Raw genomic sequence first — 19,789 nt, forward strand, 5'->3', positions numbered from 1 at the left:
TCTTCTTTCTAGTTCATTTTTACTGTCCATTCTCAAGTCAAATATTAATTATTTTAGTCATAATCTCTTAATCATATTTTCTGTAGCAAGAAAGAAAATCATATTAAATGAAAAATGACACTAATGCTTGAAATAATCTAGGAGTATCCAATTATGTGCAAGGTCCGACTCGTTGGCTGAGTGATCAGCATACTGGGCTTCGGTTCAGAGGGTCCCGGGTTCGATTCCCGACGCGGTCGGGGAATTTAATCGCTTCTGATTAATTCTTCTGGCTCGGGGACTGGGTGTATATGTCCGTCTTAACACTCTCATCATCCTATTCAGACAACATACCACACTGCCAACCACCACAGAGACACGCAATAGTGATTACATCCCTCCATTTGGGTTGGTGTCAGGAAGGGCATACGTCCGTGAAACCGGGCCAAATCCACATGTGCCACGCAGTTCCCACTCGCGAAGCAGCAGGAAAAGAAGGAGAATAAGAATAAGAAGATCTAATTGAGCAAGGTAAGTGAGATATTCGAAGGAGAAAATTTTTATGTGAGTGTTTTTGAACAGGAGGATCTCACTTGCTTTAAGTATGAACACCGTGCGAGTTGGCTGTGCGGTTAGAGGAGCGCAGCTGTGAGTTTGCATCCGGGAGATAGTGGTTTTGAACCCCACCGTCGGCAGCCCTGAAGATGGTTCACCGTGGCTTCCCATTTTCAAACCAGGCAAATGCTGGGGCTATAGCTTAATCAAGGCCACTGCCGCTTGATTCCTACTCCTAGCCCTTTCCTGCCCCATCGTCGCTATAAGACCTATCTGTGTCGGTGCGACGTAAGGCAACTTGTGTGTCGAGTATGAACGCTTAACATCCGTTGATGTGTGGAGTTCTTGATGTTTTGTAACCTGCTCTCTGAAACAGACAATCCTTTACACCTAAAAACCTAGAGATGACAGTGACTATTTTGATCCACTGCACAACTGAGGTAAGGTTTCCTAATTCCAATTTCTGTAAACCTATCGTGGTTTAAGCGAAATATGATTCCAGTTATACTAATTTCTATTTCTTTCTATAAGACGTCAATTGCGGGTTCGTTGAATTCATTCTAGGCGGAAATCACATTTCATTCTAAATTCTGCAAGTACTCTTTTGTAACAAACACGGAATTCCTTTCAATTACGTTAATCTAGAAATGTATAATGTCCGAATGAAGAAGTATTTTACTCGTATAATTTTACACTATATGTTGCAGACGACCAGAATTTTGCATTTAAAATATATTCCTTCATTAAATATGCTATTTAAACTATTTTGAATGAATTTGGATTGCATTTTTGCCAGTCTTTAGGTCCTTTTTTGGATACTTTTATATCTTTTTACAGTTTTTTAGGCACTTTATAAGTCTTTAATTTCCGAGCCCGAGTAATACGTAGCATTGAAAAGATAGGCATCGCTGGCAATGTAAGCCTAAAAGTCACCCCACAATTCAATTTCAATGAATACCCGAAATTTAGAACCAACTAGCTGTACGTTACAGGTTGACTTCAATGGAAGAAGTGGTTAGTTGTTAGCTCGATCCTTGCTGAGGTTGAAGGTATAAGAGGGTGTAATTTAAAATCTATAGTAGTCGCAAGTATGGTGAATTGGTTATTTGTGATTGTTTGTTTGCGGAGAGTTAAAATAGGTATAGTACGCGGAACTTTTAGTGATACATGGGCACCCTAGTTCTGAATCGGTAGACCTGTATTACCTTCGAGATTCGTATTGGCAATCTTTGACACACCAACTATGAATCGCCATGAGCCATCTGGTGTACACTTCACGTACTAGTACTGTTGTTGTTTACACAGCAAAGCCAAACTATAGAATTCATGCTAGGGACAAGATTCGCATCCAGAAATGTTATATAATGTATGTGTGACACATCTGCTGGCTGAAGATAATAAAGGTTTAGAAAATTCCTATCGATCGATCATGCTATCGTTTCAATTCCGATTTCATTTCCATTCAGTTGGCAGTATTACCGGAACCGGGAGTGCTCCCTCCTTACTCCTCACCCCAAGTAACACCAGCTATTACTAAAAGTTGCCCGTACAATAATTATCCCTCTTGTCGCCAACCGTACTCAATACAGATATCCAAGAAAATCATACGCAAGAGGCTTTTCCTTTTAGTGGTTTAAAAGTGCACTAAGGTGGATTTTAATAACCTGGACGAGATGCGGTGCGTTGCACAAGAACCAAGCACAGGGCGATGGGACAGCAACAGTGAGTCAGGCTCCGGGCAGAATGGATGTGGCAAGGCAAGGATAGCCGCCATGCTTACCGGACTTGTCTCCGTGCGATTTTGACCTCATCCCCAAAGTGAAGCAACCATTGCGTGGGAGATGGTTTGGGACATGAGAGGACAGTGAGAACGCTGTCAAACATGAGATTGCAAAATTCATACATGGCGAGGTGCCTTGCATATGACGTCTCCCGCGTCGTTGGTAACGTGTTGAGGACAATCCAGGAGACTACGGTGGTACTTTGAAGGTTTACCAGGTTACTGTACTCTCTGAGGATAAATATTATGTATAATAAAGATTCCTCGACTGACAGAATCCTCGCTTTATATCCTACACCTGATAATCCTGGTGATGAAGATGAAGATGATGATAATGATGATGATGACGATGATTATGCTTGTGGTTTAAAGAAGCCTAACGTCTAGGTAATTGGCACCTAATGGTACGAAATGAGACGAAATGCAATGACAATTTAAAATTCAAAAATTCACCCACTGACTAGAATTTAAAACTTGGTGATGAAGAAATGAATGAAAACATACCACCTGTTTTCCAGTCGATGACCGGGTGAGGGATGGAATGAATGAAGCCCGCATCTTGCGCCGAGGATATGAATAGTGCCGGCTACCGAAGCCTGTCGCACTTCTCTGGGGCAATGATTAATGACTGACAGATGAAATCAAATGATAGTGGAGAGTTTTGCTGGAATGAAAGATGACAGGGAAAACCGGAGTACCCGGAGAAAGATCTGTCCCGCCTCCACTTTGTCCAGCACAAATTTCACATGGACTGACTGGGATATGAACCACGGAACCCAACGGTGAGAGGCCGACGTGATGCCGTTTGAGCCACGGAGGCTACTGATGATGAAGAATGAAAGGATGAATATGAATTTAAAATATTCAGCGCAGCCAACTCACAATACTGAAAGTTAAAAATAATTCAAAAATCGGTCCACTGGCTAGAATTTAAAACAAATGACGATGGAAAATGATTATGAACTTAAAACAATCACTGGATCCGACCCGCAATGTCTCACCTTCCCAGAAACGATATTGACAAATTAGCACTACTGACCAAGGGACTGCTAACAAAGCTCAATTCTGAAACGATGATTCTTGTTGTCCAAAAGGGTCCAAAATCCAGTTCAAAGGCCCCTCATAATGGTACTTGTCGCTAGTAAAGTAGAACAATGGTATTTCTCAAGTTGCGGTAGTAGACTCGCAGTGTTCCAAACATTATGGTACTACTCCCATGTATTGTACGTCGCATAGGTAACGCAGACCTATGGTGTTTCTCACATAATGGCGCCACGCAAAACCATTGTGTTCCTCACATAGGTGTACTAATCATAGGGACTCGTACTGTACCGTGGTGTCCCTCACACAGTGGGTACTAATCACAGCCAACGCAGACCCACAGTGTCGATCATATAGAGGTACTAATCACAGGCAACACCCAGCCCCGCGGTGTTCCTCACATAGTGGGTACGAATCACAGGCAACGTAAGCCCGTGGTGTTCCGCATGTAGTGGTACTAATCACAGGTACTATAAACCCATAGTGACCCAACCACTACTGCTACTAATTGAAAACCTATTGTGTACCTTACATACTAGTACTACTCGCAAGTAAAGGCGACCCATGGTTATCTCCGCGTGATGGTACTAATAACAAGTAATTTCGTGGTTCTAATTCAATCATCCCTTGGTCGCCCATTTTAGTTGCCTCTTACGACAGGCAGGGGGATACCGTGGGTATATGTTTCATTTGAATCTCGCGAAGGGTGTGAAAATTAAAGACTCCCTAAGCCTCGAATTATTTAATACCTTCGGGGTCGGAAAAGAACAAGAGTTGACAAGGGAGGCCGGACAGGATAGATGAACGTGGGGAGCCTGGCACAAGTAAGTGGAAGCAATTCCACGACTCAGCTAAGGGCCCAATGGTCACCAACCCACGATTTCAAGTTAAGACCCCCTGGGGCCTCTATTAGTCGCCTCTTACGACAGGCAGAGGATACGTCCCCCACCCAGAGGAGGTCCTGGTAATCCGCCTCTGTATTATTCATGAATTCTATAGCTCCCCACTCCCTTCTGTATATTTTCGTTTGTATGGTAGTTCCCGCATTCGTGCGAAAAAGAATACTTACCATGACTTATGTCTCAACTCTCGTATTATTATTATTATTATTATTATTATTATTATTATTATTATTATTATTATTATTATTATTATTATTATTACTCTCCATGGCTCAGATGGCAGCTTGCCGGCCTCTCACAGCTCGGTTGCGTGTTTTAAATCTCGGTCACTTCATGTGAGTTGTGTGCTGGTCAAAGCGGAGGTGGGACAAGTTTTTCTCCGGGTACTCCAGTTTTCCATGCCACTTTTCATTCTAACGACCATCTCCAATATCATTTCATTTCATCTTTCAGTCATTAATAATTTTCTCAGAGGAGTGCGACAGGCTTCGGCAGCCGGCACTATTCCTATCCTCGCCGCTAGATGGGGACTTCATTCATTGCATTCCTGAGACTGTCGAATGACTGGAGAGAGGCTGAGGATTTTCATCATATCATCATCATTGTCCGACTCCATGGCTAAATGGTTAGCGTGCTGGCCTATGATCACAGGGGTCCCGGGTTCGATTCCAGGCAGGTTCGGGATTTTTAACCATCATTGGTTGATTTAGCTGACACGTGGCCTGGGTGTATGTGTCGTCTTCATCATCACGACGCGCAGGTCGCCTAAAGATGTCAAATCAAACAACCTGCATCTGGCGAGCCGAACATGTCCTCGGACACCCCCGACACTGAAAGCCATACGCCATTTAATTTTTTCATCATCATCATCATCATCATCATCATCATCATCATCAACATCATCATTTGTTTTTATTAGAGCCCGGATTTTTATGCATTAATAGGTTAGAATGCAATGTTTTTGAAGCGAGCAGCAATTATAGTCTACCTTCACAACGACCATGCTATGGGGATTGCATATACATTAGGGATACGGTCCATCAGAACTCCTATAATTTATGTTACTCTTGCTGCATTATGGAAGAGCGGGTGGCTGACACTTCCCATTAACCGAATTTAGTTTGCAATCTAACCTGTTACGGCATGATAAATCCGGGCTTTGTTTATTATTCCTCTTAGTGCGTTTGTACCATTATTCACGTAGTATCAACTTGAACTGTCTGCCGTCTCACTACGCGAGTGGCGAGGTGACTGAACTTCCAACTATGAGCACAAGAATGTGTGCACATAGGCTAGTGGCAAAAATAAAAGTCAATAAATAAGTCAATGAGGGAGTACTAAATGAGATGGTAAAACAATTTTAATTCACACTGCCACACCACTCCACTCCGCTACTTGTTCGCCAACTTCACTGTATTTCTGAAACCACCGCTGCGAGTAGTCTAGTACCACCAGCATTCAATGATTGATAACCATGCCATTCTTTATCGTTGGCTCGCGAGATTCTTCACCGGTTTTTATTTCTCTTTGAAATCACAACGTACCAGCATAGGTAATGGGGAAATGGTACATTTTGTACATCCCAGCCAAGTCTTGCCGTGAACTTTCCTTCTAATGATTTCGCATACTCCCCAGCCACTGTCTCTATCACACAACAAGTTCATTGCTTCTTCTAGCAAGCCATACATTACAAGACTGATACACATCCTGGAACTGCCCCCTAGAGGTTAGCTCGGCAGTCGTATTTTCACTTAAACTTGATAAAGCTGTGCTAAGGGAATATAACAATGCAGTAAGACAAATCATTTGGAGTGGACCCGAGCTTTAAACTGCATACAACAAGATTACATTAAAGATTCCATCCTTCTCGGAGGAAATCTAACAGAGTACCAATAATTGCAGTCCAGCTTCCTGACTTATAAATTTTCTTGTCTCTAATATTTCTTTATATGCTCTTTCTATCAGGCTAATCATAAATGGTTACGATCAAATACTGTACTTAGATTAGATAGAAAGGAAGTCAAATGAGGTAGTACTAAATGACACAAATACACGTGGATAATATGCGGCAGTACAAACAGTACTGAAATTACAAATGTGCTGTGACTATCAAGATACGTCGTTGTAACACGCAAGGTGACGATTGTAAAACTTATCTAACTGCTTCAGTACAGCATGTGCACTTTCACGTCTCACGCGTTGTTCTTAACAGTCTTATAGATCTTAGGGACCGATGACCTAGCTGTTAGGACCCTTTAAACAACAGACATCATCATCACCATCATCATCATCAACGTCCTGTAGATATTGCTGAACATGTTGAATAAGGATGTAACAAGGACACAAAAATAAATAACTTCTCTTGTTATTCGAGGCATACTGAAGTCTTCCTGTCAGGTGACTCACCTAGGAATATTCTCGAATTATGGGAGAAGATACCGTCATAACTTTTGTCCTTGCGGTAACCTATGACGGTCAACATGTTTGAACGAGGAATAATAATTGTCCGAAACATATGCACCAAAAGGCTACTTATTGAAGAATGATAAAACTAAACAAGGCTACTTAGCGGAAATGAAATGGCGTATGGCTTTTACTAACGGGAGTGTCCGAGGACATGTTCGGCTCGCCAGGTGCAGCTCTTTAGAATTGACTCCCATAGGCGACCTGCGCGTCATGATGAGGATGAAATGATGATGAAGACGACACATACACCCAGCTCCCGTACCAGCGAAATTAACCACTGGCGGTTAAAATTCCCGACCCTGCCGGGAATCGAGTCCGGGAACCCTGTAACCATAGGCTAGCACGCTAACCATTTAGCCATGGAGCCGGACTACTTAGCGGAAACCGATAATAATAATAATAGTAATAGTAATAATAATAGTAATAATAATAATAATAATAATAATAATAATAATAATAATAATAATAATAATAACCTTAGATGTTAGGCCCCTTCGAACAACAAGCATCATCATCATCAATAATAAGTGTTATGAAATTATACTGTCATATAGAACGAAGGAACGATTCTCGGTTGACAAAAAAAATCTATATCATCAATGGAGCACGAAAATCAAAATACGCTGGTCGGTAGACATCCAAAGTAACCTCGCAGAAATCGATGTTGACGCACTGATAAGGCCCAGTAGATTGGGTACATGATAACCCTGTATAAATTTGTAAGTTGTGCCCGGGGGCAAGTGATGGTGAAAGTTGAGGTTGCCTTAAATAGGCGTGAGTAACTGAGAGCCTGTTAGTTCTCTCCGAATTGGATTTTTTGAGTGCCTCTAGAAGGCCTGAAGGTGTTTGTTGGGAGCAAGTGCTCCTTGTATGAAGGGGTTTTCAACCCCATGAATTAAGAGTATATAGGTAAAGCGGAGCTTGGAGCTTAGGATGTATGCCCGTGAGCTTTGTAAAATGTAGGGCTGATAGCCCAAGAGCGTAAAAAACCCCTAAAATTTGGATACCTCTAGTCTTGCTGTTTACTTGTAATTGTACCTGATTTTTGGCTTTATAATTTCTTGTTGAACTTGTTGATATTCCAAATTATATTTAAATCTTGTTCTGTTTGAAAAATATAACCTTTGTTGAAGTTTTAAATTAACTTTAAATTTCGTATTTAGACCCATTCGCCGCCCGCACCTTCTTTCCACATCTGCTAAACCATCAAAACACGGTAACAATTATTATGTTTTTACGCCCCACTAACCAGCTTTACTGTTTACGGAGACGCCGAGCTACCAGAATTTTGTCCCGTAGGAGTCATTTTACGTGCCACTAAATCTATTGACACGAAGCTAACGTATTTGATCAGCTTCAAATACCAGCGGACTGAGACAGGATCGAACGTGCCAGGTCGGGCTCAGAAGGCCAGCGTTCTACCATTCGAGGTACTCAGCCCGGAAGAGAAAGCGCTAAGAGATCACATTTGTGTGATATTTTGCAGTTACTTTTTGAACAGGTCTTGTAAAGTGCAAAAGTTACGGTATTTTAAGTTAGGTGAAGTTAGATGCTGTTTAACGATAACACGGTTTTAATTCACACTGCCACACCGCTTCCCTCCACTACTTGTTGGTTAACTTTACTGTACTTTTGTAACCACCACTGTGCGTAGTCTAGTTCTACCAGCACTCAAGGATTGATAACCATGCCGTTTTTATCGCTGGCTCACGAGATCCTTCACCGGTTTTTATTTCTCGCTTGAAAAATTAAAGAAGAGGGCTTACGAACAGGCCGCCTTGCCCGTTTCTCGGTTGGAGCCCTCGTTTGTGAGAAATTTATGTAATGTTACTTGTTGAGGTAGCTCCACTGTACACGTTTACATTCTACGAGAACCGGCGGGGAACTAGGCTGCATCAGTAGGATTGAAAAGCTGCGTTGTGAAACTTCAATTCGTGACGTAGAAATCACTGTATGTTGCTTTAATTGCGTAATGAAGGAGCCAAAGGAACACGGTCATGACAGGACGAAGTGAACCACTCCAGCAATGCTGTGCACCAAAATATTTTAGTGTAGAATTTATCCGAACTCTCTCTTTTAGACCGCATTTACTTCTTCTTCTTCTTCTTCTTCTTCTTCTTCTTCTTCTTCTTCTTCTTATTCCATAATACCGTCGTGTGGTCGTGGGATTGAAATGTGTCTTACACGTGGATTTGTCCATGTTTTACGGTCGATGAAATTCTTGACACCAACTAACCCTATATGGTAAGATGTAGCCTATTCACTATTGCACGTTTGAGTGTTTGGTAGTGTGGTGTGTTGTGTTGTGCGCATAGCAGCGAGAGTCGTTTATCGAGACGAACACAAATACCCATTCCCCGAGTCAGAGGAACATTTTATCAAGATGCAGCCTAAGTTATTTCTATATTTAATAATAATAAACCGGGGGGGTTGGCCGTGCGGTTTGGGGAGCGCGGCTGTGAGCTTGCATCCGGGAGATGGTGGGTTCGAATCCAACTGTCGGCAGCCCTGAAGATGGTTCTCCGTGGTTTCCTATTTTCACACCAGGCAAATGCTGGGGATGTACCTTAGTCAAGGCCACGGATGCTTCCTTCCAACTCCTAGGTCTTTCCGATACCATCGTCGCCATAAGACCTATCTGTGTCGGTGTGACGCAAAACCACTAGCAATAATAATAATAATAATAATAATAATAATAATAATAATAATAATAATAATAATGTATAGATCAAGTAGCCTCCGTAACTCAGGCGGCAGCGCATCGGCCTCTTAATGCTGGGTTCCGTGGTTCGAATCCCGGTCACTTCATGTGAGATGTGCTGGACAAAGCGGAGGCGGGACAGGTTTTTCTCCGGGTACTGTGGTTTTCCCTCTCATCTTTCATTCCAGCAACACACTCCGCTACCATTTTATTTCATCGGTTCGTCATTAATCGTTGCCGCAGAGGAGGATGACAGGCTTCGGCAGCCGGCATAATTCCTATCCTCGCCGCAAGATGGAGCTTCATTCATTCCATCCCTGACCCGGTCACTGACTGGAAAACAAGTTGTGGGTTTTAAATATATAGATCCTCGTAGCCGAGGGACACAGTCACTGGTGTTTTCACTATAGCGGTTGCAATTCTAGTCCTGTATAATGTTCGTGGGTTGCTTTCAATTAAAAGACACGTCCCTGAGGCTGGAATTACACATAAAATTGTAAGTCCTGTGGCTCTGATCATGTCAAGAACAGTTTTATGAAACTAAAAGATTGCTTTCCTAGCTTCTTGGTCTTAAAGAGCCCCGAAAATGTCAAAATGTTGGTTTGTAATACGATTTGTTAACCTGTCAGTAAACTTTGTGACTCATGTCTCTAGCAGTAAAGCAAACATGAATGTCAACGGACAGTATCCGGATTTGATCCCTCAATCAACTGAGCTACGCATCAACGTAGTTATTGTCCTTGAGCTGGTCGTCTACTGGATTCAGACTTTTCTCAGTAAGCGATCACGCGAATCACGGCCGATCAGATTGTCCGATGTGAACATGTCCATTGGAGCCGAATTACATTCGTCCCATATAGTGTTACACCGTCAGTGTTATATTTCACTCTAAGTGAACCGGTTTGTTTACGGAAGGGATATTGTCGTATACTTCCTGAAAAATATCACACATCATGAGGCAAAGAGTGCATCAAAACTGAAGAGACTATTGGGTTCGTCACATCATTGGAAGAAGACCAGGAGAATTTCATTACTTACATGAAGACTGAAGAGAAATGGGGAAAAACTTAAACTTTGTAAAATAAAGTATGAAAATATAATCAGGAAGAATTCAATAATTTCGTATTATGAAACCTATGATAGGGGCTGCCTGGCCGAGGCGGTAAGGCGTGCTCGGTTCGCCCGGAAGGACGTGGGTTCGAATCCCCGTCAGGAAGTTTCCGGAGGTGCATATGGCCCTGAGGTTCACTCAGCGTACACCAAAAATGAGTACCAGGTTAATTCCTGGGGGCAAAGGCGGCCGGGCGTAGAGCTAACCATTCTACCCCATCACGTGCCGCGGTTAACAATGGTGCAAGCCTTTACCTTCCACTCCTCCAAGGGCCTTCATGACCTGTACGAAGGTGTCTTTGTCTATGAAAACTATGATAATTGTTGGTTAAAGGGTACTAACGTCTAAGCATAATGGTAATCGGTAGGGCTCGGATGTTGAAGACCTACAAAATGCTTTAAAAAACCTGTAAAAATACCTCAAATATCCAAAAGGGGCTCAAGAACTGGCAAAAGGACGTAAAAATGCGATCCGAATTCATTCATAATTTCAGTTTCAATTAGATATTCAATGTAGCAATATAATGTTTTGTAATGCAAAATTCTGGTGGTTTTTAACCTGCGGCGCAAATACATCTAAATGAAATACCTCTTCTTCCAGCCATTATATATTTTTTGGATTAACATAATTTAAAGAAAGGAACTCTGTGTTTGTTAAAAAAAAGTACTTGCAGAAATTAGAATATTTTTTTTTCCGCCTGGAATGAATTCAGCGAACCCGCAATAGACATCATGGAGAAATAAATTGAAATTTGTATAAGTGGAATCATGTTTGGCTTAACCACACTACGGTTACAGAAATTGGAATTCGGAAACATTACCTCAGCTGGCTTTACCGTATATCACAATAATCATCACCAGGTTCTTAGGTGTAAAGGAGCGTCTGTATTAAGACAGCGTGTTGCGAAACATCCAGAAACTTCTCTCCACATCAACGGGTGTTAAGGGTTCATACATGAAGCAAGCGAGATCGTCCACTTCAAAAACCACTCACATCAACAGTTTTTCTTTCATTATTTCAGTTATCTTGCAAATAGTTTTTATATCTTTTTCCAAGCATTAGTTACATTTTTAATTTGAGTTCAGTTAATTTTCATTTAATTTTCACTATTACTACAGAAGAGATGTTTAAAGAGGTAATGGATGAATTAATGAGGATTCGAATTGAGTACGAAAGTAGTCGAAAGTTGCAAAAAAAAAAAAAAAATGCCTGTAAGACCTAAAAAGGTTAAAAAACACTCTTAAGCCAAAAAATTGAGAAAGACAAAAAATCACCATTTTCTGCCCTACAATGACCCAGTGTCTGTTAGGTCATCAGCCCAGAGGCTGGTTGGATCCTGAAATAGCACCATCAAGGATTATGCGTTTATAAGGAAACCCCAAAAACCAATGGTAGCACCAAAATGAGGCGTACTAGGCAAGTTGAGGAGTGAGGTAGTTTGCCATTGCTTTCCCCACTGAGCCAGAAAGTACTATTGCAGCACGACTGACCCTGTGAGCAACTCAGCACTACCCATACCCCAGCAGCTTCCATATTGTCACAGTCATGGGTGTTGACTGGGACTTCGGTGGAAGCTACACTTTACTCTGGCCTCTGCCAAGAGATGGATGCAAAATTACTGTATCCATAAAGAAATGACAGCAGGCAGAATGGCCCAGTATGAACAAATATTATGTTGGCGTCGCGTTGTCTTCGGATACTCGAGGAAAGGGAAAAGGACTTTTCCTCAACTTCCGAGCCTTAGTCATCAGCTTCCTATGGAACGAGATGAAATGATAATTTAACAAAGAAAGAATAATTGTGAAGGAGGCTTACTCCGGTCTCTTCTTGTGTAAGCAAAGAATATGATTTTGTGTTTAAAAGACATGTGAACCAGCATTCTGCAGTCACATTTTGTTTAGGTGAATGAGCACATTTATCGCTGGGTCACTGTACAGGTTTAGGTACGGCTATGTCCCCATTTCCAGCCAACATGAAATAGACCCTCCTAAAAGCTCACCCCGAAGCAAGCTAATACGCAACAGACCATTGTCTAGAATTCAACTTGTCGCATTCTTTGTCTCGGGGATCAGCCATCAGTGAGACAGCGGATTGAGTTCATCACCCCACAGCTCGAGTATGAGACACCCTGCGCTAAGTCTGTCACTGCCACTGCTGAGGGGCTCAGAGTCTACAATGCTGACCTTTCGAGCCCAAGTTAACGGGTTCGATCCTGGTTCAGATCGATGATATTTGAAAGGTACTCAAATACGTCAGCCTCGTGTTGGTAGATTTACTGGCACATAAAAGAACTCCTGTGGGACTAAATTCCGGCACCTCTGCATCTCCGAAAATCGTAAAAATAGTAGTTAGTGGGACTTAAAGCGAAGAACGGCAGTAGTAGCAGTAGTAGCTTTTTACTTCCATCGGCCTGGTCAAGAGGAGGTCGGTTGGTTAAAAGGTTGGTTCTTCATTTCTCGAACAGTTCCACCATTACTTGTCATACGAAGCTCAGTTATCGCTGAGAGGGCGTAGAACGGAGATAATAGTAATAATAATAAGAAGAATAAGAAGAAAGGAAGAAGCGAATTGTCTCAGCTACCGTGAGCAGGCCGGAGCTCTCGTCAATTTTGACGTTCTACAGGGGGGAGATACTATGGAGTTGCGGAGTGAAATATTTTCACTGTTGATTTCAACACCGAGACAAAAGTAAGACAATTCACTAAGACGTATACGAAGAGCCCCTAGTAGTATTGCTAATGCGGTGGTCTTGTCGGTAGCTTCGCTGGCACGTCTAAGAAGTCCTCCGGGACAAAATTCCGGCACCTCAGAGTCTTCGTAAACAGCAAAAATAGTTGGTAGGAAGTAAGACAATAACATTATTATTATTATTATTATTATTATTATTATTACTATTATTATTATTATTATTATTAATGCCATTTAAGATGCCTGCGTGTCAATTTCTACTTGTAAAAGCGCCGTACCGACTCGGAGAGATCTTATGGCGGCGATGAGATACGACAGTGTTAGTACTGGGTAGAAATTAATGTGGCCTTATTCAATGCAAGCCCGAGGATATGCCTGTGTGCCTGCTGCGAAAAAGGGAAAGCTAAAAATTTATCTTCCGGACTGTCGATGTTGATGATCGGGTTCGAACCCACCACCTTCCAAATGCACGGTTCGAAGTGCGCAGCCAACGCACTCAGTAACGTTTCAAATCTGATCTAGTGGGTTTACAAATTTGAAACAAATAATATCAACACAATTAAAGTGATGATAACTAACGGAAAATTAAATAACTCCTCCACCCATTCACTTTTTAATTTTTTAAACTTCTCTCTTCGTCCACAATTCAAATCCATTCTTTTTCACTTATTTTTCTTTCACGGCTCTCCTTTTGTTTTTTACTTGAATGAGTAATAACCCTTCATTTCTAAGTCTGATTAACTAGTTTTCTATTTTCTAACTCTTGGGAGAGGAAGTTTGAGATAAGAATGGTGACATGTATTTCTTTTCTGAGTATAACAGCTCATAGTGAGGCATCTGGTGACGCAAGAGAGAAGCATTTGATCAGTAGAGCAAACGTCAATGGACATCAAATCTTTCGGTATATTAAGAACAGTGGAGATTGATCGAGTTTCTTTCCTGAATAAGACGACGCGGAGGAAATAATTCTTCACGGAGCGAAGGCTAAATATTTCCTGCAGTTTTCTTTTTAACGTGCCTTAAACCCAAAGTTTGTCATGTCTAGTAATCTGGGCCGTGAAAACAGCAATCTAAAGAAATTCATTCATTCATTCTTGTTGAGGCTATCTATGGGCCACATTTACACAAGTTGCCTGTCCTCCTCTCCGTCAGACATGAATGTTTTCTTTGTACTCTTGCTGAAGACCCTCAGGTCTTGAAGTTTTCGTACCTCGCTCTTCCATGAAGACGTTTCGTGCCTTAGCAAGTACTGTTTTGCGTGCATCGCTCATATCCTGAATTTTGCTCCGAAACGCCAATCTCTGCATTACTTCTCCATCTTCTATACCTAATTATTTTGAGTATGTGTACACCTCCCTCAGCTACAGAGTTTGGGTTTCCCCCTTTTTCTTGCATGGTCAGTATCTATCTCCTTTTCTTCACATTATTTAATTCTCAACTTTTTTACAAAGGTCCTGATTTGTTCTCAAGCGGAAGGTGGGTGTCGCTCCTTTAGTGACCTTTTTGGACCAATGTTTTTCATTAAGGAATCTTCTTTCTGCTTTATCAATGACTTGATCCGTCACCTTTGTCAGGGTTTCCTCTTTTTTTTTTCTTTGAGACACTTCGTTCTAGCACTGTATAACAATGCTATAATTTGGCTTGAATATACAGCGACTTGGATTTATATGTCCATGACACAGTCGAAAGGATTCGTCGTGCTGGCCACATGACACCCCATAATTCCGTAATTCTAGGCTTTCTATACCGGGGTCCCTATGTCAACGTCAGATAGCTCGTCAATTTTATAATCACATAGGCTGAGTGACCTTGAACCAGTCCTTAGATCCGCGTAAAAATTCCTGACTTGCCGGGAATTAAACCCGGTAACTCCGAGCAAAATGCAGGCGGCGATTTCCTCCTAGTATCTGAAATCCTTTACCTGAGGGATTTTGCCGAAATGAGTTGTCAAAGATTGTTGGTCTAAGTATCAACGATATATTTTCTTGTATTGGGTTTTCTCATGTGAGATTTTGTGTACCGTTTTGGATGTAATTCCGTGAAGTTATTATTATTATTATTATTATTATTATTATTATTATTATTATTTTACATCGTTATGTCCTACTCAGGAGCAGGGTTGAACTTGCTTATCTGATGTGTTGGCCTTCTTTTCCTCCCAAAATCTCTTCATCCTCTCGCTGAGCTTTTTCCTTCGTTCTTCTGTCCAAGCTGTCCAAGTTATAGTAACTCTGGTGTTGGGTTTGTCTTCAAAGTGGTGATTGTCGATTTTGGTTCTGAATTTACATCTGTCCTGTACAATGTCTTCTGAGATGTTGATTTCCTGAAGATCTGTTTCAATTTCACGAAGCCAGCTGTTCTTGGTTTATTATTATTATTATTATTATTATTATTATTATTATTATTATTATTATTATTATTATTATTATTATTATTATTATTATTATTATTATTATTATTATTATTATTATTATTATTATTATTATTATTATTATTATTATTATTATTATTATTATTATTTTGACGTAGAACACGTCTACAGTTTCACAGTTGGACTGGTACCGTTGAAAAAACATGGAAGTATTTAAATATAAATAATTTGCAGATGACATAAGAGAGTGATTAATATAGCATCTCAAAGAGGAAGGGCCAGTGTCCCTATAAATAGGAACCTGCCTTCTGTAAGACGTCATCGGGTGAGTAGCACCGCCTTCTTGAGGTACTAATGTCAACGTGCCACGCGGCTAGCAACTAGTGTAGCTCTGGAGTCCGGTGTGCTAGCACGGCGTTTGAGGTGTCATTTAATTTGTTCTAGTGCACTCTTCACGTGTACAGCAGAAATTAAATCAAATAGCCAATATTTGAGAAAAACGTGGTGAAGGAATTGCAAAAAATGTCTTCTTTTTCCGTAAAATGTCGCGTCATATGGACAGGAAATGGTCTCAAAAGTATCGGAATAGTATTTGAGAGAACAGAGCTACTTGTAAAATTCCAGAAAGTCCAAAATTACCCGTGGTTAAGTGTCAAGATTCTTAGAGGGAGAGTTTCCAATTGAATGCGACCGACCGCCGCTCAAACTCCGCACTACTGGAGCTCCAGCCGAGAGCTAAATTCTCGAGAATAGATTATGAATTCGAACTCTTGAACGTGCATACATTTGATTACGCTTATAAATAAATTGTCAGCAAGAAAGTTATATAATGCAAAAATAATTTCAACAAGTTATCTATCATACAATAGTACGTATTCTATCTCAATTCTTGAAGCCGCAATCCCGACACAAAACCATTGGATTCTTCTTCTGCTTCTTTTCTGCTTCTCCTTCTTCCTTTTCTTCTTCTTCTTCTTCTTCTTCTTCTTATTATTAAATGTTGACATATTAATACCATAAAACTGACTGAATTACTGTATTTACGACCATGAAATATAATTCATGAAATTCTACGGAGATACTTTACGATCGGCATATATGGTGGGGGGAGAATGTGCTAGGTGTTTTACCTCAAGTGCATGCTGAGAAATAAGGCAGGAGGGAAGCTGATGGTTAACTCGGTGGGAGTATTTACAGCCTCTATTTCTGCTCTCCCCTTTGTGCAGATTTATATCCAACGTGGGGTAGCTCCCAGTGAATAAACATTTCACCAAGAGAAACAATATCTCCACTCAGCAGAAAGCGTCTACATCAGACTGATACAGCGCCACCTACAACAACTGACCTTCATCGAAACACAGAAAGCGTTCACGAGAAGGCAATGTGAGACTGTGTATGCAGCATCTTTCTCAGAACTACAGGATTCTCACTAAATGATAATAATATTAATAACAATAATAATAATAATAATAATAATAATACCTGGTGAGTTGGCCATGCGGTTTGGGTCGCGCAGCTGTGAGCTTGCATTCGGGAGACAGTGGGTTCGAACCCCACTGTCGGCAGCAATGAAGGTGAATTGCGTAGTTAAAACTAGTCAAAAGGAGGACTGTGAGAGTCCAATCAGAAAACGAACACAATGAACAATGAAATGCACACAAAATTACTATCAATGGAGTATACAGTCCATAATGTTGTAGGCAATATGTTAGCTTGAGATCTTGATGTTTCAGTTTGGAATAAAGTGGTATCACAACATTAATTTAGAAACAACACATTGAGCATCTGGGATAGGAGAGTAGTTCCAATAGGATCGTATAAATCGTGACAAAAGTAATGGCATTGTACTAAGACTAAAAGAAATTTGAATGAATACATGAGCTAATTTTAATTATCTCTAACCGAACTCGACAGCTGCAGTCGTTTAAGTGTGGCCAGTAACAAGTATTCGGGAGATAGTAGATTCCAACCCCACTGTCGGCAGCCCTGAAAATAGTTTTCCATGGTTTTCCATTTTCACACAAGGCAAATGCTGGGGCTGTACCTTAAGGCCACGGCCGCTTCCTTCCCACTCATAGCCCTTCTCCGTCTCACCGTCACCATAAAACCTATCCGCATCGGTGAGACATTATTATTATTATTATTATTATTATTATTATTATTATTATTATTATTATTATTATTATTATTATTATATCTCCATTTTGATGTATTGATTAAGTGGAACTATAACTCTTATTTCTGTTAATAAAGTCATGTTTGCCTGCTGCCATTTCTTGATGGATGCAGTACTTTTGTATCCATCTCTTGGCACAGGCCAGAGTAAAGTGTAGCTTCCACCGAAGTTCCAGTCTCACCCATGGCTGTGACAATATGGAAGCTGCTGGGGTATGGATGGTGCTAAGTAATGACATTCAGAGCACAACTAGTGCATCTGAGTGTTATGAAAGGTGTTGCTCATAGGGTCAGTCGTGCTGCAATAGCACTTTCTGACCCAGTGAGGAAAGCAATGGCAAACTACCTCACTCCTCGTCTTGCCTACTACGCCTCATTTTGGTGCTGCCATTGGTTTTTGCGGTTTCCTTAAAACCGCAGAAGCTTTGGTGGTGCTATTTGAGGATCCAACCAGCCTCTGGGCTGATGACCTAACAGACAGAAAGTCATGTACGCCAATACGAGCCTTAACTTGAATATCAGTGCTTATACCGTTAGGCAGGAATAGTAGGGTGATGTATGAGAAGAGAAAACAAGTCTCCACCCAGCACAGGGTTTCCCTTATTCCTAGGAAAATAGAATTGATGTTGTACAAGTGATTTGGAACTTGGAGCGTTTTGAAGGGGCATAAGACATTTTCGTTCTAAAATTAGTGGTCATCAGTCGGAAAAAGAGGTAGTCGTCTCACAGAGAGAGAAAATACATTAGCTTAATGGAATAATAATTCCATTAATTCCATTAATAATTCCATTCCGGAGGAAAATCGTCATGGAAATGGGGAGTTTGTTTAAAGAGGAGAGGTTCCACTGAAAGGAGTAGATCTAATTTGAATCCACGGAGATTGAACTGATATTCTTTTACCCCTCTATCCGTCACTTAGAACAAAAATAACATTTCATTAACTTAGTATCTTCTCTACTTCAAATATTTTGCTACGCAGAAAGATAACTTTTGACAGGCTGCTGTGATTAGCTACTGAAGTTAGGAGCTTGGATGCCATTAATTTAATAGGACATCGTGCAGTGGTTGATGCGAGTCCATTCCGCGAATACAAGTTGTTTGCATTTCAAATGAGAATCACTTCATTATTTCGCTCGAAATATATCATGGAAATGAATTTTTTGAAGCCATTTGGAATGTAAATTTTTTGAATGCTCTCCGTACGACCCCACTGGATCGTAGCTGAGTGCCGCAGCCTTTTACCGTAATGAGTTGTAGTCTATGATGTTGAGGAAGGTTATAGATGTCAAACAATTAGTCACTATACTGCTCCTCGAAATGTTGTATTACGCACTATAGCTAATGCTTCCGTTAGCTTGCTTTGCCAAATTGAAATGTCGCATAATTATATTGGACGATCTATTTTATTAAACACAAAGATTATAATATTTTTTTCGGGCCGAATTTACTCATACTGTTTATCCTTCGAATGATCTATCTTAGAGAGAAATTAAGAGTTTTGCGCTGGAAAGCAGGTCATGTGTACTGCTCACTCCTACTGTGAGATGGGTTCGTCGTGAAGCAGTGCGCATTTTCCCAGAGGCGAGATGGAACAAGCTAACAGAGAGAGCGGGTTACTGCAAGAAACAGGACACACAAATCAGATGTAGTGACCGGCTTGTAAGAGCAGTACACGACGGGATATATGAGCAGGACTGTCGTTAGGTTATATATTTATGCAAAATTATCTGGTAGTTATAAGAGTATAGGTGATCCTCATAGCCACTTTCAAAATGTAAGTTTTGAAACAACCATCAGTTAAAACATTAAACTTATAAAGCAGTGGTGGCTCGTGCTGAATTATATTGGTGGTTCTGCTCTATTACGCAAGTCCATTGTAGAAAGTGTAATAGACAAATCTAAATTCGTACTGCATACTGGCAGTACCAGTGGGGCTTCCGTGCCTCAGACGGCAGCGCGTCGGCCTTTCACCGCTGGATACCGTGATTCAAATCTCGGTCACTCCATGTGAGATTTGTGC

This window comes from Anabrus simplex, chromosome 5, assembly GCF_040414725.1.
Source record: "Anabrus simplex isolate iqAnaSimp1 chromosome 5, ASM4041472v1, whole genome shotgun sequence".
Classification (NCBI taxonomy): domain Eukaryota; kingdom Metazoa; phylum Arthropoda; class Insecta; order Orthoptera; family Tettigoniidae; genus Anabrus; species Anabrus simplex.